The sequence below is a fragment of the Gopherus flavomarginatus genome, chromosome 7 (assembly GCF_025201925.1).
Source record: "Gopherus flavomarginatus isolate rGopFla2 chromosome 7, rGopFla2.mat.asm, whole genome shotgun sequence".
In the NCBI taxonomy this organism is placed as follows: domain Eukaryota; kingdom Metazoa; phylum Chordata; order Testudines; family Testudinidae; genus Gopherus; species Gopherus flavomarginatus.
In genome coordinates, this window is record NC_066623.1 from 48,088,770 (window position 1) to 48,110,982 (window position 22,213).

The following is a 22,213-nucleotide window of genomic DNA, read 5'->3' on the forward strand; positions in this document are numbered from 1 at the left end:
ACAACAGCTGAGCAGAATCAGCCAGCAGGGGGAGCCAGAGGGCAATGTCCAGCCTGCCCCCTGCTGGTGGCCCTTATGGAGGAGGAAGACGAATCCCCTTCCCACAGTCCTGGAAAGTGGGAGGGAGAAAGAAGGGATGGCTGTCAGCCCTCTGCCAGTGCAGGCAGGAAGGTGATGTAGTAAGAAGAGGGCCTGAAACATAATCCCTTGTATCAGAAGCCTGAACTAAAGTAGTGGTCAAAACTTGGCCGATATGAAGCAGTCAGGTTGTGAGCAAGAGGCAGGCCCTACTCACAGAATCTGGCAATCACAGGGCTGATATTGCAGAAACACACATTGCTAAGTAGTGCTAGGCACAAGAATATATACGCAAGCACATTCTAGAAAGATGGAACCAGAACACCTCGATACCAAACACTGAGCTAGTCCATTGCAATGAGAATACATCTGTTAGTGTACCTGTAACTATGGAGCCAAGACATTAGGACTGTGCTTTGTAGACAATAAACCTGACCAAGTGCTTTCGCTATGAACCGAGTCTGTGGATTTATTGGACAGTTTGATTGGAGCCTGCTGTATGGGCTATCTGGTCAGAGTCAGTACAACACACAGAAATCACACACACACACACACACCTGACTACAGGTGCTATGGGGAAGAGAGACTGGATTACTGGCCAGATTGGGTCCAAAGCACAGAGACACAGGCAGCGCTGCTTAGGGTTGCCACCTTTCTAATGGCTGGTAACTAGACCTCCAAGGCCCCACCCCTACTCTACCTCTTCCCCCAAGAACCCATCCCCATTGGTTGCAGGGTGTTCACCAGCATGGCCGAGGTCGCCATGCATGCCACCTGTGGGCTGCACAATGCCACACGCTGCCACAAGCCGCATGAGCAGCCTGGCCCCCAGAGGTAGCGGCTGCTGCTGTGCTGCCTCCTTCCTTCTGCTTAGGGTTGCCACCTTTTCCACAGATTTAAAAAAAAAAAAAAAAAAACCCACAGACAGCAGGGCTTGTCAAATGGCACCCGGACACACAAGCCGAAACCTGGATAGATGCCAACCATAGTGCTGCTACTTGCCCCACAGAGCATGAGAGGGAGTAATGCGCACTGGGCCAGGTGCACGTGTATTTGAATCCCAGTTCTTCCACTGACAGTTCTTAGTGGCTCTATACAGCCCTCTCCCTCTGTATGTATTGCCTGTATTCCCAGAGAGTCTGGGCCCCAGGCATGAACCAGGACCCCAGTGCCACACACTGAACAGCCAGTCCCAGCACCTAGGAGCCCTCCCTATTGAGCAAGGCCTCTCCCCCTCCTAGCGAGGCACTGTCCTTGCTCTAGTGCCCAGGAACGCCAGGGCTCTCTTATGAAAGACCCAAGTCCTTGCCACACCAGCTTGCAGAATGAAGCTGCCAGTTGCACGTGCTTTGTACAGGACCCAGTCTGGAAAGAAGCATTACAGGAGTGGCAGCAATCACCAGCAGGGATTGGCCAGGGCAAAACCAGCAGGAAGGCTAAGGAGAACATATTCTATGGGGGCTAGACACAGAGAGGGGCTCAAGGAAGCAGAACTTCTGATTTTCAGGCAGCTGTAGCCATGAGGCTGTGAGCAGAAAGGAGCTAAAAGCAATGCCATAAGCAGCCTCCCTGCAGCTGATAAAAGTTTGCTAAGTCTCAGGGTGTGCCTGCACGGTCAGCAGAAACCTGCAGCAGTAAGTCTCTGAGACTGGGTCTACATGAGGCTTGGGCTCCAGCACTAAACATAGCAGGGTAAACGAAGCCCAAGCCTCATGCTGACCCAGCCTTGGATGCACTGGGGCCCTGAAGCCTAGGCACCAGGCTGGGATACACAAAAGCATCCCTAGGAATAAAGCACAAGGAAAGGAAACAGCCCCTGAAGGGCAGGTGCAGGCTTGGACAAGCACTGCCCAGCTGGTAGGATTCTGCAGACAAAAGAGACCCATCACCTAATACTGTAGGGAGAGCGCACTGAGCAGGACCCCAGGAACTGAAGAATCTGGTCCACCTCTGCTGAGGGCTGTTTATATTTCTATGAACCTCACAGCCCTTGTCTTTAGCCCGGCTGACGCCTGATGGTAACTGAAAGGCTGCACGAGGTCACAGCCCAGACAACAGGGAATAGTGCTGTCAAGAGCCTAGTCCCTCTGCAGCACTCCTCTGGGTCGTGACCAAGTCACATAGACTCGTAGACTCAGACTCTAGGACTGGAAGGGACCTCGAGAGGTTATCGAGTCCAGTCCCCTGCCCTCATGGCAGGACCAAATACTGTCTAGACCATCCCTGATAGATATTTATCTAACCTGCTCTTAAGTATCTCCAGAGATGGAGATTCCACAACTTCCCTAGGTAATCTATTCCAGTATTTAACTACCCTGACAGTTAGGAACTTTTTCCTAATGTCCAACCTGAATCTCCCTTGCTGCAGTTTAAGTCCATTGCTTCTTGTTCTATCATTAGAGGCTAAGGTGAACAAGTTTTCTCCCTCCTCCTGATGACACCCTTTTAGATACCTGAAAACTGCTATCATGTCCCCTCTCAGTCTTCTCTTTTCCAAACTAAACAAACCCAATTCCTTCAGCCTTCCTTCATAGGTCATGTTCTCAAGACCTTTAATCATTCTTGTTACTCTTCTCTGGACCCTCTGCAATTTTTCCACATCTTTCTTGAAATGCGGTGCCCAGAACTAGACACAATACTCCAGTTGAGGCCTAACCAGCGCAGAGTAAAGCGGAAGAATGACTTCTCGTGTCTTGTTTACAACACACCTGTTAATGCATCCCAGAATCACGTTTGCTTTTTTTTGCAACAGATCTCATAATCTGGGTTAGGGTAGTTCCATCATGGGCCTGAGGGTGGAAACTCAGCCCTTTGCTGAGTCCCTCTGGAGTCGTCCTCTCTTGGGGCCCAGAGGAGGAAAACAGGAAAAACAAATGAAACAACCACCAGCCCCAGATGAGCCAGCAGCCTCCCTTCCTTCCAGGAGTCTTGGCCAAGGTACAGTCTGGCTCCACATTCTCTGGTCAGCCCCCAGAAAGCACCTTGCAGTGACTGGTTATAGTGTGACCTGCCTTCCTTGCAGGCTGCTTGAACAGTCCGTGGCCATAGGAGCAGGTTCTGCCTGCCATGGGGCCCAATCCTGGGGCTGAGGGAATGAGAGGTCTGTTCTCCACCCAAAGCTGCCTCCACCTGAGCTGCGCTCCTCCCTTTTCAACTCTTCCTCCAGTCCTGACCTGCCTTGCAAGTATGGCAGGATGAAGCCACTGCAGCCCAAAGCAACTCCTTAACCCTTTCCTGCCTAGCGTGGGGTTGGTACGCCCTGTTACAAGCCCCCATGTCTTCAAGGTGGCAGCATGGCAGATTATTATGGGTTGAAAGGATAAAAATAAATGTTAAGTATTTTTTTTTAAATTATCAATTTAATTTTTCATAGTTGCAGGAAATTAGGTCATTATTTAATGACAGCAGATGTTGAGATTCAAAAGTTAAAGGTTTATAACCAATTACAACACAAACTGTCAACATCACGTGTCAAAAATATACAAACTAAACATCCTTCAAATCACTAAGTTCTCAAGTAGCATTTTTCTCACTTTGCCTGTCTGGAAACTTCCATCATCAGTGGTAATAGTTTTCCACTTGACATTTACCAATAAAAATCAAATCCATCCATGCCTACCAACGTGGCAAACCTGATTCTTATCCAGTGAGCCACACCTGTACTCGGCATGAACGTGCCTATCACAGAGCCACAGGATTGGCTCCAAGTCCCAGCTTTAAAACAGTGCATTGGAGGAACCCTTGTGGAGGTCCCACTCTTCTCCAGGGTAGGCCATACAGCCTGAGCCCTTCCTAAACTCTGGGCTCCAACATTCCTGCTTCCCACCACGAGTTCTGCCCAGCAAGTCAGCCAAGATACACTCGGAGTCTTTTCACCCTCGCCAGGGATCAGTGCACCTCAGCATGTATTTGCAGTGACTTCAGACAAACCCTACTCTGTTTTGAAAAGGCTATTAGTCACGGGGAAGTCCTTAGGTCAGCACAGAGAAGTAAAGGCTGAGGCCTTCTCTACACTGGGCAACATAGCATGAGGAGGAGGTGAGCAGCCCTCAGTGGTGAAAGAACAGGTTAAGGACTATTTAGAAAAGCTGGACATGCACAGGTCCATGGGTCCAGAGCTAATGCATCCAAGTTGGCTGATGTGATTGCAGAGCCATTGGCCATAATCTGCATGGGAGAGGTAGATATGCTGGAGAGTAGGGATAGGGTCCAGAGTAACCTAGACAAATTGGAGGATTGGGCCAAAAGAAATCTGATGAGGTTCAACAAGGACAAGTGCAGAGGCCTGCACTTAGGAAGAAAGAATCCCAAGCACCGCTACAGGCTGGGGACTGACTTGCTAAGAAGCAGTTCTACAGACAAGGACCTGGGGATTACGGTGGATGAGAAGCTGGATATGAGTCATAAGAACATAAGAGTCAGCAGTGTGTCTTCCTTGCCAAGAAGGCCAACAGCATATTGGGCTGCATTAGTAGGAGCATTGCCAGCAGATCAAGGGAAGTGATTATTCCTCTTATTTGACACTGGTGAGGCCACACCTGGAGTATTCTGTCTAGTTTTGGCCCCCCGCACTACAGAAGGGATGTGCACTAATTGGAGAGAATCCAGCAGAGGGCAATGGAAATGATCAGCGACACATGACTTACAAGGAGAGGCTGAGGGAACTGGGGTTATTTAGTCTACAGAAGAGAAGAATGAGGGGGGATTTGATCGCAGCCTTCAACTACCTGAAGGGGTTTCCAAAGAGGATGGAGCTAGGCTGTTCTCAGTGGTAGCAGATGACAGAACAAGGAGTCATGGTCTCAAGTTGCAGTGGGGGAGGTCTAGGTTGGGTATTAGGAAACACTATTTCACTAGGAGGGTGGTGAGCACTGGAATGGGTTACCTAGGGAAGTGGTGGAATCTCCATCCTTGGAGGTTTTTAAGGCCCGCCTTGACAAAGCCTTGGCTGGGATGATTTAGTTGGTGTTGGTCCTGCTTTGAGCAGGGGATTGGACTAGATGACCTCCTGAGGTCTCTTCCAACCCTAATATTCTGTGATGCTATGACTACAAAGCCGCCTTGCACTGACCTAGTTGTGCAGTGTGACAGGGTGCTGGGTAAAGTCCTCTGACATGCCAGCTCCCATTTAGGAGAATAAATTAGAGCTGCCTGGCCCTAATTCGGGAAGCAGAGATAGCTGCTGCCTAATTAGCCTGGGGCTGTATAAAAGCCTCGGAAGAAGGAAGCCAATGGGGGAGCAGAAAGAAAGGGAAAAGGCAGGGAGTCGAAGCAGGGAGGTAGCTCTTCCCTCCCTACTACCTGCCTGCCGATGGTGAAGTGACGGTAGGAATAAGCCTGTGAATAAACTGTACCGGTGGCTATCATCTCCAGGGTCTCAGTGACTTTGTGGACCTAGCAGAGGCAGGAGCCAGGGTGGCCTGCCACGCTCTGTTACACACTGGAGCTTGAACAGGATCCATGCCGGAGCAAGTCTTTGGCAGCCCGAAGATAGAGGAGACCCTGCAGTGGCTGGTCAAGCAGCAGGAGACAGTGCAGAAGGCAATGCAGAGTTTTCAGCAAGCCTATCAGATGGAGAGACAGGCCGTGCTCATCTGGCAGGCAGAACAGCAGAAGAGCCTTCAGGACCTCATTGAGGAGCAGGCCGGCATCCAACAGCAGCTCCTGCAGAAAGTGGTGAGTCCCACAGGAGGTGATGGCGTTCGGATGCGAGGCCTAGGACTATGTAAAATAGGCCCGACAGATGACCCTAACACCTTCCTAGGTACATTTGAGTGGGTAGCTGTGGGAGCTGGATGGGACAAGGAACGTGGGCCCTGTGACTGGCTCTCTACCTGCCTGGCAAAGCCCAAGTGGCCTGTAGGGCCTTAAGTGAAGAGCAGGCCAGAAATTATGAAGCAGTAAAGGCAGCCATCCTAGATCAGGTGAGACTGTCTGCAGAGAAGTACCAGCAGAAGTTCTGGTTGGCAAGGTGGATGGGGTGGAGTCTGTGGCCCCAGGCATTCACCTAAAATTAGTTGACTGGGCCACATGCTGACAGTGGGGCAGATCATGGTTATGCTGGTCCTAGAGCAGTTTTTACAGGGCCTCCCCGAGAAAATAAAGGTGTGGGTGAGGAGACACCAACTGAATACAGTTGAGGCGGCTGTAAAACTTACGGAGTATGCAGAGGCAGACTTCCCCACGAAAGAGGGAGAGCTGTGCAAGGAAGTGGAGACCAGGAGGAAGCCCAGAGAACCTCTGACCGGGAAGGGCCCAGAGAACAAAAGGGAGGACACCTGAGGGGCTCCCCATGAGGTCCAGGCCGGTTGTCTGCTGGCCGTGTGGACGACCACGACAAAAGAAGGGGGACTGCCCCACATGGATTGTGGGTGGGCAAATGCTGGAGGGCAGGGGAAGAAGTCAAAGCTGTCCACTATTCCAGTAATGTTGGGGAGGAAACCCCAGCAAGGCCTGGTGGACTCGGCCTCAGCCTGTTCTCTGGTACAAAGGAAGCAGGTGAGGCCACGCTGGTGGCATGCCCAGTGTGAAGATGGACGTGGACTGCATCCACAGGGATAGGAGGCAATACTCTACGGCCCAGGTGTCCTTCAAGGTTTGGGGCAGGTTTAAGTGGCTGCGGACTGGGGTAGTAAAGGGCCTGCCTTACCCGGTAGTGGTGGGTACGGACTGGGACTCCTTCCTGGGAGGGAAGGCAGGCAGAGGGAGAAAGCCCAAGATAGGAAAAAAGGGGAGATCCCCAGAGGATGGGGGTAAAGACCTCTGAGCAGAAAACCCCTAGACAACAGAGCTTGAGAAAGGAGAGGAAAACTATGGGCGAAACATCCACTCAGGGTCCTTGACTGGAGAGCAAGGCCCAGCGGAGGCCCTTATTAGTGGGCCTCCAAAGGAAGAGATCCAGGCCCCTCTGGACAAGTTTGGGGGACAGAAGTCCCGACTGTCCAGGGGAGCGCTGGGACCAATCCTGAACCCCTGATGGAAGGGAAGGGAGGGGAAAAAACAGGGGAACACCCAGCGGGCTGTGAATGCTTCGAGGACCTGTGGGTTGTGGTGGAGCTGTGGGTCCATCCACCGCCCACACAACATAGTTTCTGTGGGTAGGGAATGGAGGAACCCCACACGGCAAGCTCTGGGAATGACCCAAAAGAGGGGAAAGACTCTCCTATAGAGCCCTTGCCCCCTACCAGTAGAGGAAGGAGAGGATACAGAGAGGCAAACCCGGCAGTTGGAGAAGGTGAGGAGGTGTGTGCAGGGCCACCCAGAGGATTCAGGGTCTTCAGCGGCGGGGTACTCTGCCGAAAATCCAGCACTTCGGCAGCGGGTCCCAGGGCAGAAGGACCCCACCCACCACTGAATTGCCGCCAAAGACCCAGAGTGGAAGAAGCTCCGGGGCCCGAGTCCCCACGAGAGTTTTTCAGGCCCCCCGGAGCTTCTTCCACTCCTGGTCTTTGGCCCAGGCCCTGCGAGAGAGTCAGGCCCATCAGCTGAGCACAGGCAAGCCCAATGCAGGGGAAATGATCCTTGGGTAAGCATGTATATTTATTTCCCACCACACTGATGGTTGTCCCAACTTAGCAGGATACAGCTATCAACTTTCCATACTGGAAGAGGTACCAATACAAGAAAGTTAGCATTGTTCCCTGCTTTTCACTCCCCTGTAGGATTAGATGGGGGGGACCATGCAGAGCAGTTTGTTTCTACAGGGATGTCCCTTCTTCATCGAGCTCTCTCTGGAGGATACCTTTCATGGAGGTACACTGCAGTCCTCTCTCAAAGGTTTCTAGGGATGGCAGCCTTATTTCTTCCTCTGCGGTAAGGCACTTTCCCACATAAATTGGCGATAACTTCAACAAGCACCACTGCAGCACACAGCCTAGCAGCACACAAGCCCCGAAAGGTTTGGGACACCAGCAGCAGCTGTGATCTCTGTGCCTTAATTACCCTCAGGAATGAGATGTGAGCTACAATGACCTCCATCTGGTGGTGGAAAATGGGGCCCGTATTCAGTGCCATTGCCCTATACTCAGTTTCTGCAACTGAGCAACTCCTTCCTCATTTCCCTCACCCCAGCAGGCCCTCACCCCAGCTGGAACTGCGAGTGGTGCCATGCACAAGCTCTCTGAAGCAGAAGTGTCAATAAGCATGTCTGGTTTAAAACGTGAGCAAGGAAAGGGAGTTCTGAATCATAACTTCCACTTTCCATTACGATTGTACCGACAATAGTACTTGTGTGTGTTTTATCCGCAATTGCTGCAATTGTGGCATTGAGGGGTTCCTGCTCCACATTGGTGGAATGCTAGAGCCTGATGAGAAAGAGGACGACTCAGGATGACATGTTCAGTCCAAGGCTGCATCAGACCATGAGCAAAGGGCCTGGAGGATGAACATTAGACAGACTGACTGGGAAGGAAAGAGTAGACAGGAGAAAGGCCTAGGACACGCAGCAGGAAAAGGAGGGGGAGATGCACCACGACATAATGGGGCTTCTCCAGCAGCAAACAGCTGCTGCAGTCTCTTGTGGACTTATAGGTTCAACAATTCCAGGCTTGCCTTCCTTTGCAGTCCATGGAGAACTCCATTACAGCACCTCCCTATACCCCCATCCCCTTCCATGGGGCATCAGGGGCCACATCCCTACCCCTACCACTCCACCCCTGGGGACATTAAGGACAACCACAGCTTCACATACATAGACCCATGAGAGCCCCAGTAGTTGTATGTGGAGGTAAAATGGGCATGAATGTTTTTTCTCCTTAATAAATTAATGGAACAGAACTTAGCAAGTTTTTAAATGTATTTGCTTTTAAATTGCACAGATTTTTACACTGGTTTGTTACTGAATAAAATTCTATTTGGAAAATAATCTATATTAGTTCATAACATGCGCTGTGGAGTGCCTAGCAGTTCTGAAAGCACCCACTTACTTGCTACTGCACAGTGTGAAACAACTTGCAGGATCAGCAACAAACAGTGTAATAATCATAAATGTACGGCCAGCACAATAAAATTAATAGGTGCATTGGTAGTGTTATAGTCATAAATTTACACTAAGCACCACACAATTCTTAACGCCCCAAAACAGCAAGGCCAGGTAAATCACAGGACATCACAGCATATTACTGTGACTCACTGCTGAAATGCTCTTTCAAAGTCTCCCTGAGCTGTACAGCTCCATGCTGAGCTCTTCAAATAGCCCTTCTCTCCAGTTCAAACTCAGCAGACAGCCACTCCACCTCCTCACTAGCAGCAATTTTTCCACTTTTGCTTCACAGATATTATGCAGGACACAGCAGGCAGCTAGAACTATTGAGATGTTTTTCACAGAGATCCAATCATGTGAGTAAACACCAACAGCATCCCTTCAATCTACCAAAAGTGCATTCAAACTGTCATTCTGCACCTGCTGAGCAGGTAGTTCAATGTTTCCTTGGTGCTGCGCAGGTGGCTGGTATACGGCTTCATGAGCCAGGGAAGCAAGGTGTAGGGTTAGGGCATTTCCACATCACCAATGGTAATCCACTAATTGGGAAAGAAAGTCCCTGCCTATAGTTTTAAGAACAGTCCTGTCTTCTTAAAGATGTGAGTATCATGCACCTTCCCTGACCAGCAGACATTGATGTTGGTGAAGCATTCCCAATGACACACCGGCACTTGCATAACCACAGAAAAGCATCCCTTTCTGGTAAAATACTCTGTGGCAAGGTGGTCTGGTGCCAAAATAGGGATATGCGTGTCATCCATTGCTCCACTATGGTTCAGGAATCCCACTGCTGCAAATCCATCCACTATGTCCTGCGCATCGCTGAGAATCACAGTCCTGCGTAGCAAGAGATAATTAATGACTCTGAAACTTGCATGATAGTGGCCCCTGCAGTGGATTTTCCAATTCCAAAATGATTTCCTAGTGACCAGTAGCAATATGGGATTGCAAATTTCCACAGTGCAAATAAAAATGGAACGCTGAACTTTACTTCCCCTAGCCACAACATGTATAGGTATCAGCTGAACAGAATGTTTTATTGATATACAGTAGAATCCTGTTTATCCAAGCCTCCACTAGCCAGCTTTCTGTATTAGCTGAACCACTAGCCACCTGGGGATCAGAGTAGCAGGGCTTGGATGGTCAGCCCCTGCTGCCCATGGCTGACAAGCGCCCCCCCGAGCTTAAAATGAGGGATAGAAATCTCTTTGCCAAATCTCTTGGATAAATGATTATCCAATCTGGCCCCAGTCCCAATTAGATCTGATACAGTGGAACCCAGTTTAAATGTAAAGCACAGCCAAAAATCAACCTCAAGAAGGGGAGGCTGCATGCACTGAATAAGTGACACTGGTACTTTCAGTAAAATTTAGTTAATGTGTTTTTATTTTTTCACAAAATGTAAACCTGAAGATTCTCTGTAAAAACATGAATTCCATGTTTTTCTGTAGCAAACGGATTTCTAGGATCCCCGATAACAGTTTTTCCTTTAGTGCAGGTGGTAGACATCTGGGCTGGAGATGTGAAGACGCAGGGCTCAAACATGACTGATGACCCATGAAAGGTCTCTTATAGTTACACATGGTGGAATTTGTTTATCCACTTTTTTCCTCTCTTTCTAATGCCTTATTTAGTTAAGCAAAAAAAAAAAAAAAACTCTTAAAATAGCTGCTATTTAAAAAAACCCACTCCAATCTGCCAGTTAGGGCATGATACGACAAACCGCCAAAGTGACTGGTCACACATTCTAAGCGCTCTTGTCACACGCTGGCAACACTGGAAGTGAGACATTTGCGGGGAGCATCTCTAAAAGAGCTGTGCATTGCAACAGGAAAGAATCTCCTGGAAAAATCAAGCTGTAAGGGCGACATGCCAGCTCACAAGAAAGTCCCAAATCAGGCCTTGGCACTAGACCCACCTCTCTTGCCTTGGCTCTCTCTCCCCTGCCCCTCCCCCAGGCTGCATGGTTTCAGGCTTCAGTCTGTCAGTGCCCAGCCCCCTCTGCCTTAGAACAAAGTGGCCGAGGGTGAGGAGAGGCAGCAGTAGAGCCAACACTTTACAAAGGAGACTGTGGGTAGGTGGGAGGTGCTGGATCCCCAACTCAGGCAGCTCAACTTGCCTTGTGCCCTTGCAACAGGGCTGTGGCCATCCCCCCATGCCTGCGGCCATCCCCCTCATGCCTGCATGCAGGCACTCGAGTCTCTACCCAGGCTGCTGATTCATACTGTTGTTGCTAGGCTGATGCCTGCTCCACGAGCCACTACACTGAGGTCCCAGCCCCGCCTGCTCTGGCACCAGGCAGTTAAACCCCAGCAGTTAAAACCCAGCTTGCACAGGCCCACGGGCAGGGCCGGCGCTACCATTCAGGCAGCCTAGGCAATCGCCTAGGGTGCCAGAATAATTGGTGGGCGCCGTTTTGCCGGAGGGGGCGGCAGGTGGCTCTGGTGGAGCTACCGCAGTGGTGCCTGCGGCAGCTCCACCAGAGCCACGGACCAACGGTCCCTCTGCAGGCACCACTGTGGCAGCTCCACCGGAGCCATGGGACCAGCGCGTGGGGCGGCGAAATTGCCATCCGCCTAGGGCGCTCAAACCCCTAGCGCCGGTCCTGCCCACGGGTGAGTCCACCTAGCCTGAGGTTAGTCACTTAGGCAAGGGGCTCTTGGCTTGGGGGCACAACAAAAACAAGCACCCTCCTCTTTGCACAAGCAGCCAGAGAAGAGCAGCTCCATCAGCCCTCCCCTTCCAGTGCTGAGGCAGGGCAAACTACTTCGAGGGGCTGTGGCGACTGCTCCGGCCCCAAAGCTGAATGTGGCACGGGGCAAGAGGAGGAAGAGGAAAGGATCCCTCTTCCCCCCACCCCCCGCAGCACCAACCCCCACCAGCATCAACTCACCACCACCATTTTTACTCCTCAGCTCACAAAAAGGCTGAGAAATCATCCCATGGTCCAGCCCCACATTCCTGCCGTGGGACATGGAGGGTATGAGGATGATGGTTCACCTTTTTGTGCCTTACAGTCCATGACATGTTGAAAACCACTGATCTAAACCACCTAGGGCCTATCTACACAGCAAAGAAAAGCCCATGGCTGGCCTGTGCCGGCTGACTCAGGCTTCGGGGCCGCTTCAGTGCTGCATAGACTTCCAGGCTTGGGACCTGCGAAGTGGGAGAGTCCCAGAGCCTAGGCTCCAGCCCAAGTCCAAACACCTACACAGCAATGAAACAGCCTGCAACTCAAAACCCATAAGCCTGATTTGACTGGCACGGATCAGCCATGGGCGTCTAGGTGCTGCGTAGACCTGCCCCTAGTCACCACCCACATCCCTCCTTTGTAATCAACACTGCAGAACTAGACAACTCCTCTGCCCACAGTCATACTATCATAGACTGTACAGTTTAGGGCCAGTACTCTAGTGTGTAAATCCCCCTTGCAAAACACAGCAGCAGCCTGCCTGCAAATCTCCCCTCCTCTCCTAAAGTTTATTTGAGTTGGTTTTTAAAACGTCCCTATATATTTACCTTTCTGGTTTATAACAGATGCATGAGTCCTGATGATGTAAGTGAGCTGATCTGCTCAGCCCCTCAGTGCGTCCCCTACACATTTAGCCGTAGGGTGGGCAGAATCAAAGTCCACCGGCAAGGCTTTCTGTCTAGCCATGAAGGTGACAGACAACCTAGACTACACTAGCTAGCGTTACACTAGCTATAGAAGGGAGAGTGTTAATGGAGCACTCGTAGTAAAAAAGTTCAGCCTTCTAAGTCAGACTCTCAGTGCTACAGACATATATCAGCATGCGATTGGAAAAAGACAAATATAGTGCCCATTTAAAAAAAAAAGGGGGGGGGGGAAGAAGGAGAATCCAGGGAACTACAGACCAGTCAGCCTCACCTCTGTCCCCAGAAAAATCATAGAACAGGTCCTCAATAAATCCATTTTGAAGCACTTGGAGGAGAGGAAGGTGATCAGGAACAGGCAATATGGATTCACCAAGGGCAAATCATGCCTGACCAAGCCGATTGCCTTCTGTGATGAGATAACTGGCTCTGTGGATGTGGGGAAAGTGGTGGATGTGATAGATCTTGACTTTAGCAAAGCTTTTGATACTGTCTCCCACAGTATTCTTGCCAGCAAGTTAAAGAATTATGGCTTGGATGAATTGACTATAAAGGTGGATAGAAAGGTGGCTAGATCGTCGGGCTCACTGGGCAGTGACCAACAGTTCAATATCTAGTTGGCAGCCAGCATCAGGCGGAGTGCCCCACGGGTCGGTCTTGGGGCTGGTTTTGTTCATCTTCATTAACGATCTGGATGATGGGATGGATTGCACCCTCAGCAAGTTTGCGGATGTCACTAAGCTGGGGAAGAGGTAGATATGCTGGAGGATAGAGTTCAGAGTGATCTAGACAAGTTGGACGATTGAGCCCACCCCCCCCCCAAAAAAAAATCTGATGAGGTTCAACAAGGACAAGTGCAGAATTCTGCACTTAAGACGAAAGAATCCCATGCACCACTACAGGCTGGGGACCAACTTGCTAAGCAGCAATTCTGCAGAAAAGGACCTGGGGATTACAGTGGATGAGAAGCTGGATATGAGTCAACAGCGTGCCCTTCTTGCCAAGAAGGATAATGGCATATTGGGATGCCTTAGTAGGAGCATTGCCAGCAGATTGAAGGCAGTGATTATTCTCCTCTATTCGGCATTGGTGAGGCCACATCTGGATTATTACATCCAGTTTTGGGCCCCCCCACTACAGAAAGGATGTGGACAAATTACAGAGTCCAGTGCAGGGCAATGAAAATGATTGGAGGTAGGGCACATGACTTATGAGGAGAGGCTGAGGAAACTGAGCTTATTTAGTCTGCAGAAGAGAAGAGTGAAGGCTGCTATCAAATCCCACCTCAACTACCTGAAGGGGAGTTCCAAAGAGGATGGAGCTAGGCTGTTCTCAGTGGCGTCAGGTGACAGAACAAGAAGCAGTGGTCTCAAGTTGCAGTGCAGAAGATCTAGGTTGGATATTAGGAAACACTATTTCACTAGGAGGGTGGTGAAGCACTGGAATGGGTTACCTATGGAGGGGGTGGAATTTCCATCTGCGATAAATAAAAGCGTAGGGGGCATAGCTCCCTTTTATGGACAGCCAGCCAGCTATAAAGTCCCTCTTCATGGCTGTTCTCTGTTTGCTTTACCTGTAAAGGGTTAAAAAAGCCCACAGGTAAAAGGAAAGGATTGGGCACCTGACCACAAAAGCCAATGGGAGGGCTCGAACTTTTTAAAATTGTAGAAAAAAAAAACCAAACAAACATACAAACAACTTCCATTGTCTGCTGTTCTTGTTCTCCGGACAGCAGAGACACAGAGCAAAAATGCTGTAAGCAGCTTTAAAACCAGGTATGAAAAAGCATACCTTGAACCTACTTATCTGAAAACCAGATATGTAAGTAGATCAGAAATGTCTAGAACAGGGTTTGGCAACTTGCAGCAAGCGAGCTGATTTTTACTGGCATGCTGCTACCAGCCGGGGTTCCATCCGCTGGCCCTGCTCAGCCCACTGCCTGCCTGGGTGAACAGAACCCTAGCACGGCAGTGGCCGGGACTCCGGCTGGCAGGAGATGGTGGATGGAGCCCCAGACCGGTGGATGGAGCCTCAGTCCGTCGCCAGTCTGGGGTTCTGTCCGCCAGTCCCACTCAACTCGCTGATGGTCTGGCGTTCCAGCCGCCGGCCCCTTGCCAGCCAGGGTCTCGGACCCCAGCTCCGCACAGCCTGCTGCCGGCCTGGGGTACTGACAGCCAGCCCAGGGCTCTGCTTCTGGACTGGATCCAGCACTCTGCAGCCACCCTCAGCTTCTAAAAAAATCTCACGTCTGGCACCCCCAGAAAGGGCATCTCGCATGCCCAGGGGGTGCGTGCACCCCAGGCTAAGAACCACTGCACTAAACTGATAAGATCTGCATTTTAAATTTAATTTTAAATGAAACTTCCTAAACATTTTAAGAGTCTTGTTTACTTTACATACAATAGTTTAGTCATATAATATAGACTTACAGAGCGAGACCACCTAAAAACGTTAAAATGCATTACTGGCACGTGAAACCTTAAATTAGAGTGAATAAATGAAGACTCAGCACACCGCTTCTGATTAGGTTTTATTTCGTAAGGCTTGTGAACTCCTCTGTGCTAACCCCAGATGCTTTTGTTTTGCTTGTAACCTTTAAGCTGAACCTCAAGAGAGCTACCTTGATGCTTAATTTTTGTTAAACCTAGCAAAAGCCTAAGTTAGAAATATCTTCTCTTTGTTTTCAATAAAATGTACCCTTTTTTAAGAACAGGACTGGATTTTTGGTGTTCTAAGAGGTGTGTACATGCGTTGTTTAATTAGCTGGGGGCAACTGCTAATTTCCTTTGTTTTCTTTCTCAGCTCTTCCCCGGAGAGGGGGTGAAAGAACTTGAGGGTACCCCACAGGAAGGAATTCCCAAGTGCACCTTCCTGGGTTTCAAGGGGTTTGCATTTGGGTGGTGGCAGCATCTACCCATCCAAGGTCAGAGAGAACCTGTAACCTTGGGAGTATAATGCCAGCCTGGAGTGGCCAATATTAATTTCTAAAATCCTTGCAGGCCCCCACTTCTACATTCAAAGTACCAGAGTGGGGAATCAGCCTTGACACTATCCTTAGGAGTTTTTAAGGCCCAGCTTGACAAAGCCCTGTCTGTGATGATTTAGATGAGCACGGGGCTGGACCAGATGACCTCCTGAGGTCTCTTTCAACCCTAATCTTCTAAATACATTCTTCAGATGTCCACACCAATGGCAGGAGCCTGGTAATAAACAGGAGGAACTGGAAATGCTCAGGCAGGAGAAGAAATCTGACTGACTTGGCATTACAGAGAGTGGTTGGGAGAAGTCACATGACATGGGGATCAGAGTGGATAATCAGCTGAACATGAACTTCTAGTGAAGGCCTGCACAACTCGTAAAGTGGTGAGGGCCATATTATTCCAAAGGAAACAGCTGAGGGCCGAAACCCTCTGGCCCTGCCAAAACACCCTCTCCCCAGCACCACCCCCCCAAACACATTCCCCACCCTAGTGCCACCCAGCCCCCCCAGAAACAACCCCCCACACAAAGCCTCGCCGCCACTGCCCATCCACTCGGCTCGTCATCCCCCCATGAAATAAGGGGAGGGAAAAAGGGGGACAATTTGAAGGAATTTTCTGGGGCTATGAAATAAGGGGAGGAGAAAGGGGGGCAGTGTAAACGGATTGGACGTGACTGTCCAACACAAAACAGAAGGGCCGCAGGGAGCTTGGGGGGGTTGCGGGGGACAGTGTGATAGGGGCCAGGAAGGGGGCAGAAGTTGGGGCAGGGCAGCTGCAACACACACGGTCTCCCCTGGGGATTTACTGGCTCCCCACAGACAGTTCAACCCCCCCACCCCCAATCACTACAGAGGCCGCCCTGGGACCAACCAGCACAGTAGCAGCCCCACCCCCAACCTAAGGGGAGGGTTGGGGGGGGGGGTCTTGGCCCAGTCCCCTTTCCCCTCCCCCGCCCCGAGCTGCAGCTTGAGCCCAGGCTGGGCACCCCTCCCCTCGCTCGGCACTTACTGGCTCTGCCTCATGCCCAGTGCTTCCCGCCTCAGCGGGCCCTGGAATTGATGCACCCACTGTATGCCAGGCAGGGGGAGCAGGAGGCGGAGACATATGTGGTTCTGGCTGTTAGGGCGGTTGGAGCGCAAGGCTGTGAGGCGCCCCCCTCCCCAGGCAGGGGGCAAACCCAGCAACCCCACCCTGCCACTTGCCTGTGGGCCACACAGTGAGCCCATGTGGGCCACATGTTGTGCAGGCCTGTTCTAGTGCATGCTATGGCCAAAACGGCTAATGCGATCCTTGGATGCAGAACAGGGCAATCTTGAGTAGGAGCAGAGAGGTTATTTTACCTCCATATTTGGCACTAGTATGACTGCAGCTGGAATCCCATGTCCAGTTCTGGTGTCCACAGTTCAAGAAGGATGTTGAAAAGAAGGGTTCAAAGAAGAGCTACAAGTATCGGAAAACAGTGATAGACTGAGTCTTCAAGTCACTCCTTAACCTTTTCTTTGTTAAGCTAAATAAACTTGATCACAGTCTATAGGTATCCAAATGGGAACAAATATTTAATAATAGTACCTTGCTAGATGAAAGAGCCAACACAATCCAACTTCTGAAAGTTGAAGCTAGACAAATTCAGACTGGAAATAAAGTTTAAATTTTTACTGGTGACAGTAATTAACCATTGGAACAATTTACCAAGGTTCATGGTGGATTCTCCATCACTGACCCTTTTAAAGTGAAGCCTGGATGCATGTTTTTCTACAAGTTCTGCTCTAGAAATTTTGGGGGCAGGTCTCTGGCCTGTGCTATACAGGAGATCAGACTAAATCCTCAGAAGCATCTCTTCTGGCCTTGGAATCTATGACTGAGATGTTAAAATTAACTGGGACTCTACTTAGGAAGAACAAATGGGGGGAGGGAGAGACATTCTACATCACAGATACAATTGCCTGCTTTAGAGTTAGTGATAACTCAGAAACACAGGGTCTGAGATGCTAATGGACTGATGGTTTAAATGATGAAGCACAAGATGAGATAGGAATGGGCTTTAATCACAGACCGGCAAACCAGACTGGAGAGTAGGTCAAGCAGCTCCTTAAGCCTCTATCTACAATAGGTAGGAAGAAACTTATGTTGGGGAGATGGGACTTGCATCTGTGGGACGCATGCTGGAGTTTCATGCTGCCAGTAGTATATCATCTTTGGAGTTTCTATAGTTTATACATGATGATTTTCTAACACAGAAATGTTAGAATTTTTATTAGACTTCATTTGATAGATGAAGATGGATTGATCACAAAACTTGACTTAGATTGTAGCTTTTGGGGCAGAGACCATGTCTTTGTTCTGTGTTTGTACAGTACCTAGCACAATGGATCCTGATCCATGACTGGGACTCCTAGATACAAACAATAAATAGTAATAGCAATGAATGAATGAAAAAAGGAATGAATGCCTATGAGCAAATTACTACGACCTAATTACATGCATTATGTGCAAACAGAATATAAATCACAACCAGTAATATATGTACTTGGAAGTTTAAATAGTCCAATTTCTCAAAGCTAAAAATAATTATGAGTAAAAATGATTGTGAGCAAAAAATGTAAACAGCAAAGCGTGATCCCAGCTTGAGAGTTAAGACCATTTTACTAAATGCCCCAAAGTCTGCAATCACTCAAGCAACAAAACAAAACAGCAGCAAGCTACTTTGATTTGAAAACCAATTTGGTTAGGATAGGACAGTAAAACAGCAATAAAAATAAGAAATCACTATTCCATAACAACTGCAGATAACTGATATGAGAAGATAAAGGAATTAATGAAATATCATGGTCACAAAGTCTACTGGTTATTAAGTAATTTGTTAAATACATTAGGATAAAAAGGAATCTTAATAATGGTAGTAGAGGCCCAGTATGGTGTAGGTGATAACACTGTCAATCATGAGGCAGAAAAAGACATCAATAAATGCAACAATGTTCAATAAATATTTCTCTTTGTATTTGTTATAGGGCACAGCTTGGTTCCAATGTCAGATAATCAGGATGAAATAACACCTTCCCCAGCAACCCTTAGGAAAGGAGGTAAACCGTATCTACTAAAGATAAAATCAGCAGGTCTGGATAACTTCATGAAGCCATAGATTTTAAGGCCAGACGACTATTGTGATATCTAGTCTGACCTGCAGAACCCAGACCAGGAAATTTCATCCAGAGATTCCTGCATGAAGCCCATAACTTCTGTCTGAGCTACAGGAGATCTTTTAGAAAGACATCCAGTCTTCCACCCAAGCATTTTAAAGTTTGTTGAGGAGCTCTCCTATGCACTGGTGTTAATTTTTAATACATCTTGGACTATTAGGAAGTTCGAGAGGACTGGAAGAAAGTTAATGTTGTGCCAGGATTTAAAATGAGTAAACAGGACAACCCAAGTAATTGTAGGCTGGTTAGCCTGGCACTGATCCTGGGCAAAATCATGGAATGGCTGCTCCAGGACTATCACTAAAGAGTTACAGGATAGAAATATAAGTGATACTAATTAACATGGTTTCATGGAAAATGGGACTTGTTAGAGGAACTTGATATTGTTCTTTGACAAGATTGCAAGGCTGTTGGGTCAAATTAACTGTATTGATGTAATATATTTGGACATGTTTGGCTTAGTAATGCACAACATTCTGATTAGAAAATTAGCACTATATAAGATCAGTATGTTGCATATTAAATGGGTTAAAACTGGCTGACAGATCTCAACCAATTGTACCCTGAAGAGACTGGTTTTTAATCAATGATCTATAAGAAGATAACATATTGCTGATAAAGTTTGCAGCTGACACAAAGACTGGTGGGTTGGTGAATGGCGACCAGGACAGGTTACTGATATAAAGTTATTTGGATCACTTAGTTAGATGAGTGTAATGTAAAAACTCATGCATTTTAATACAGCCGAGTGTAAGGCTATCCATCTAGGAACAAAGAATATAGGTCATACTTACTTACTTAGGATGGGGGAGCTGTATCCCAGAAAGCAATGACTCTGGAGGGCACCTAAATGTCACGGTGGATAAACTGAACATGAGCTCCTAGTGCGATGCTGTGGCTAAGAATGTAATGCCGTTCTTGGAGGTAGAAACAAGGGGATATAGAGCAGGAGTAGGGAGCTGATATTACTTCTGCATATAGCACTGATGAGACCATACTGATACAGTGCCCAGTTCGGGTCCACACTTCATCAAGGATGTCTAGCGGACAAATGTAGAACACAAGCCAATGGCTGGAAGATGAAGCTAGACAGATTCAGACTGGAAAAAAGGTGTAAATTTTTAATGGTGAGAATAATTAGCCACTAGAACAATTTACCGAGGACTACGGTGATTTCTCCATCACTGACCATTTTTAAATCAAGACTGGATGTTTTCTAAAGAATCTCCTCTAGGAATTATTGTGGGGCAGGTCTCTTAACTATGTTATACAGGAGGTCAGGCTAAGTACCTACATGGGAAAGAGATTTCTGATAGTACACTGTGTGATGGAATTGGAGTTGCTCTGTAACTGTTTACAAATACTGTATGTTGATGTGATTATTGGGGTGTTTGCTGTATGAATATACTGGTTTAATTGCTTTAGGGGGAGCTGTATGGAAGACAAACAAAAAGAAAAGAAATACCCATAAATGGCTCAAGCAAACATTTGAGACAGACAATGCCAGGACCAGAAAATGAACCAGAAAATCAAGAGGGCTAGAGAGCCTTTAAAGGGGACTCTCAAGAAAGGATTAATTTCTGGAGAGTTTATCTGAAGTGCCACGGTCACTATCCCAGGATGGAAGGGTTTTACAGGAGAAAGTCATGCATTGTTTTAAAATCCTTTTTCTCTATATGCTTTGTTCCTACTGCTAAAACAAACAACAGGTTGGATTGAGATGGCTGTCTAGTTACTGTATTTAGCACTGGTAAAAGGCTCCTGCAGGGAAGAACTGCAGATGCCAATCTCAGTAGGACCTGCTGGGCATGCATAGTTGATAGACCTGGCCTTGGGCTACAGGACCCTGTATAAGAGCTGAGAATTGCATGATTCCACTCCAGAATAGGTAAAAACACCAGGCCTCTGGGGTTGCATTCAGAGAGGGCAGGAAAGGGCAGAGGTGCAGCCAGCCCTGAACTGTGACAGAGGCTCTCTTTAATCTAGCAGACCAGGCAGAAACAGATCCAGCAGATGGATAACTGCTGTCATAGTTTAAAGGGGAAATAAGGTGCATGTTTAAGGGAAATTGATTAACCCTCAGCACAATTTACATGGGGCTGTGGTGAATTCTCCACCATTTGGAGATCAAGACAGGAGGTCTCTTTCCAAAAGTTCTATTTTAGCTCCACCAGCAGTGCAGGAATCAGGGGGCAAATGCCATGTGCTAGGCAGGAGTCAAACTAAGCATCATAGGCCTTAGGCCATGGCTACACTCACACTTTACAGCGCTGCAACTTTCGCGCTCAGGGGTGTGAAAAAACACCCCCCTGAGCGCTGCAAGATACAGTGCTGTAAAGCGTCAGTGTAATCAGGGCGGCAGCGCTGGGAGCACAGCTCCCAGCGCTGCACGCTACACCCGTCAGGGATGTGGTTTACATGTAGCGCTGGGAGAGCTCTCTCCCAGCGCTGCCGCTCCGACTACACTCACACTTCAAACCGCTGCTGTGGCAGCGCTCCCGCAGCGCTGCCGGGGCAGCGCTTTGAAATTCCAAATGTAGCCATACCCTTAGAATGTATGAGTCCAGACACTGAGGGTATGGCTACACTTACAGTTGTACAGCGTTGGGAGTTACAGCTGTGTAGGGAAAGCGCTGCAGTGTGGCCACACTGACAGCTACCAGCGCTGCAGTGTGGCCACATTTGCAGCACTGTTGGGAGTGGTGCATTGTGGGCTGCTATCCCAGCGTTCAAGTGGCTGCAAAGTGCTTTCAAAAGAGGGGGGTGAGGGGGAGAGAGAGAGTGGATTTTTGGATCTGTCAGCTCCCTGCCTTGCAAGTTCTAAGGCCTGGAACATACATCACCAACCTGCAATCAATTTAAAAGTTTCGATCCCTTCCCCCACCCCTCTCTTATTCAATAAATGCAAATTATGCACTCCTAAATAGCCTTCAGACCACATAGACAGCTGCTCATCACAGACTCCCCACTCCCCTTCTGCCGCGTGACTTCTCTTTTCAAGCAAACAGCTGTGAACCTTCCAAAGCAATTCCCCTGGCTGCCTCCGCTCGATCGAGCAAACAGGAGCTGTGTTTGTTTTTCAGATAAGCAGCTCGTGGGAGCTTGGAGTTCAGCCATTCTTCTGGTTTGTTGAGAGCAGGCATTCTGGGATACCTCCTAATACTCTGGAGGCCAATAACAGCGCTTTTGGTGGCCACACTTGATGAGCAGCGCTGCAATCATTACACCCCAAGCAGACCAGGTGTACAGCCAGCGAGTTGCAGTGCTGGATGTGCCTTGCAGGTGTGGACTGTTACTAAGTTGCAGCGCTGTAAACCCACCCCCAGCACTGCAACTCTCCAGTGTAGCCAAGCCCTGAGAGC

The 22,213-nt window shown here is 48.8% G+C and overlaps 1 protein-coding gene across 3 annotated transcripts in view; it reads right to left on the reverse strand.

The window, feature by feature from the left end:
* Positions 1-22,213, reverse strand: part of DDR2 (discoidin domain receptor tyrosine kinase 2) — a 153,025-nt gene that overhangs the window by 125,742 nt on the left and 5,070 nt on the right. The window contains exons 2-3 of one of the 3 annotated variants that reach the window (XM_050963125.1): positions 19,650-19,951; positions 16,995-17,094 (exon numbers count right to left, since the gene is read on the reverse strand). The exons of 1 other annotated variant lie outside the window; for it this stretch is intronic. The gene's annotated coding sequence lies outside the window, so the exon portion shown is untranslated. The remainder of the gene's footprint in view (positions 1-16,994; positions 17,095-19,649; positions 19,952-22,213) is intronic. One more of the 3 variants, XM_050963126.1, reaches the window with a different exon arrangement.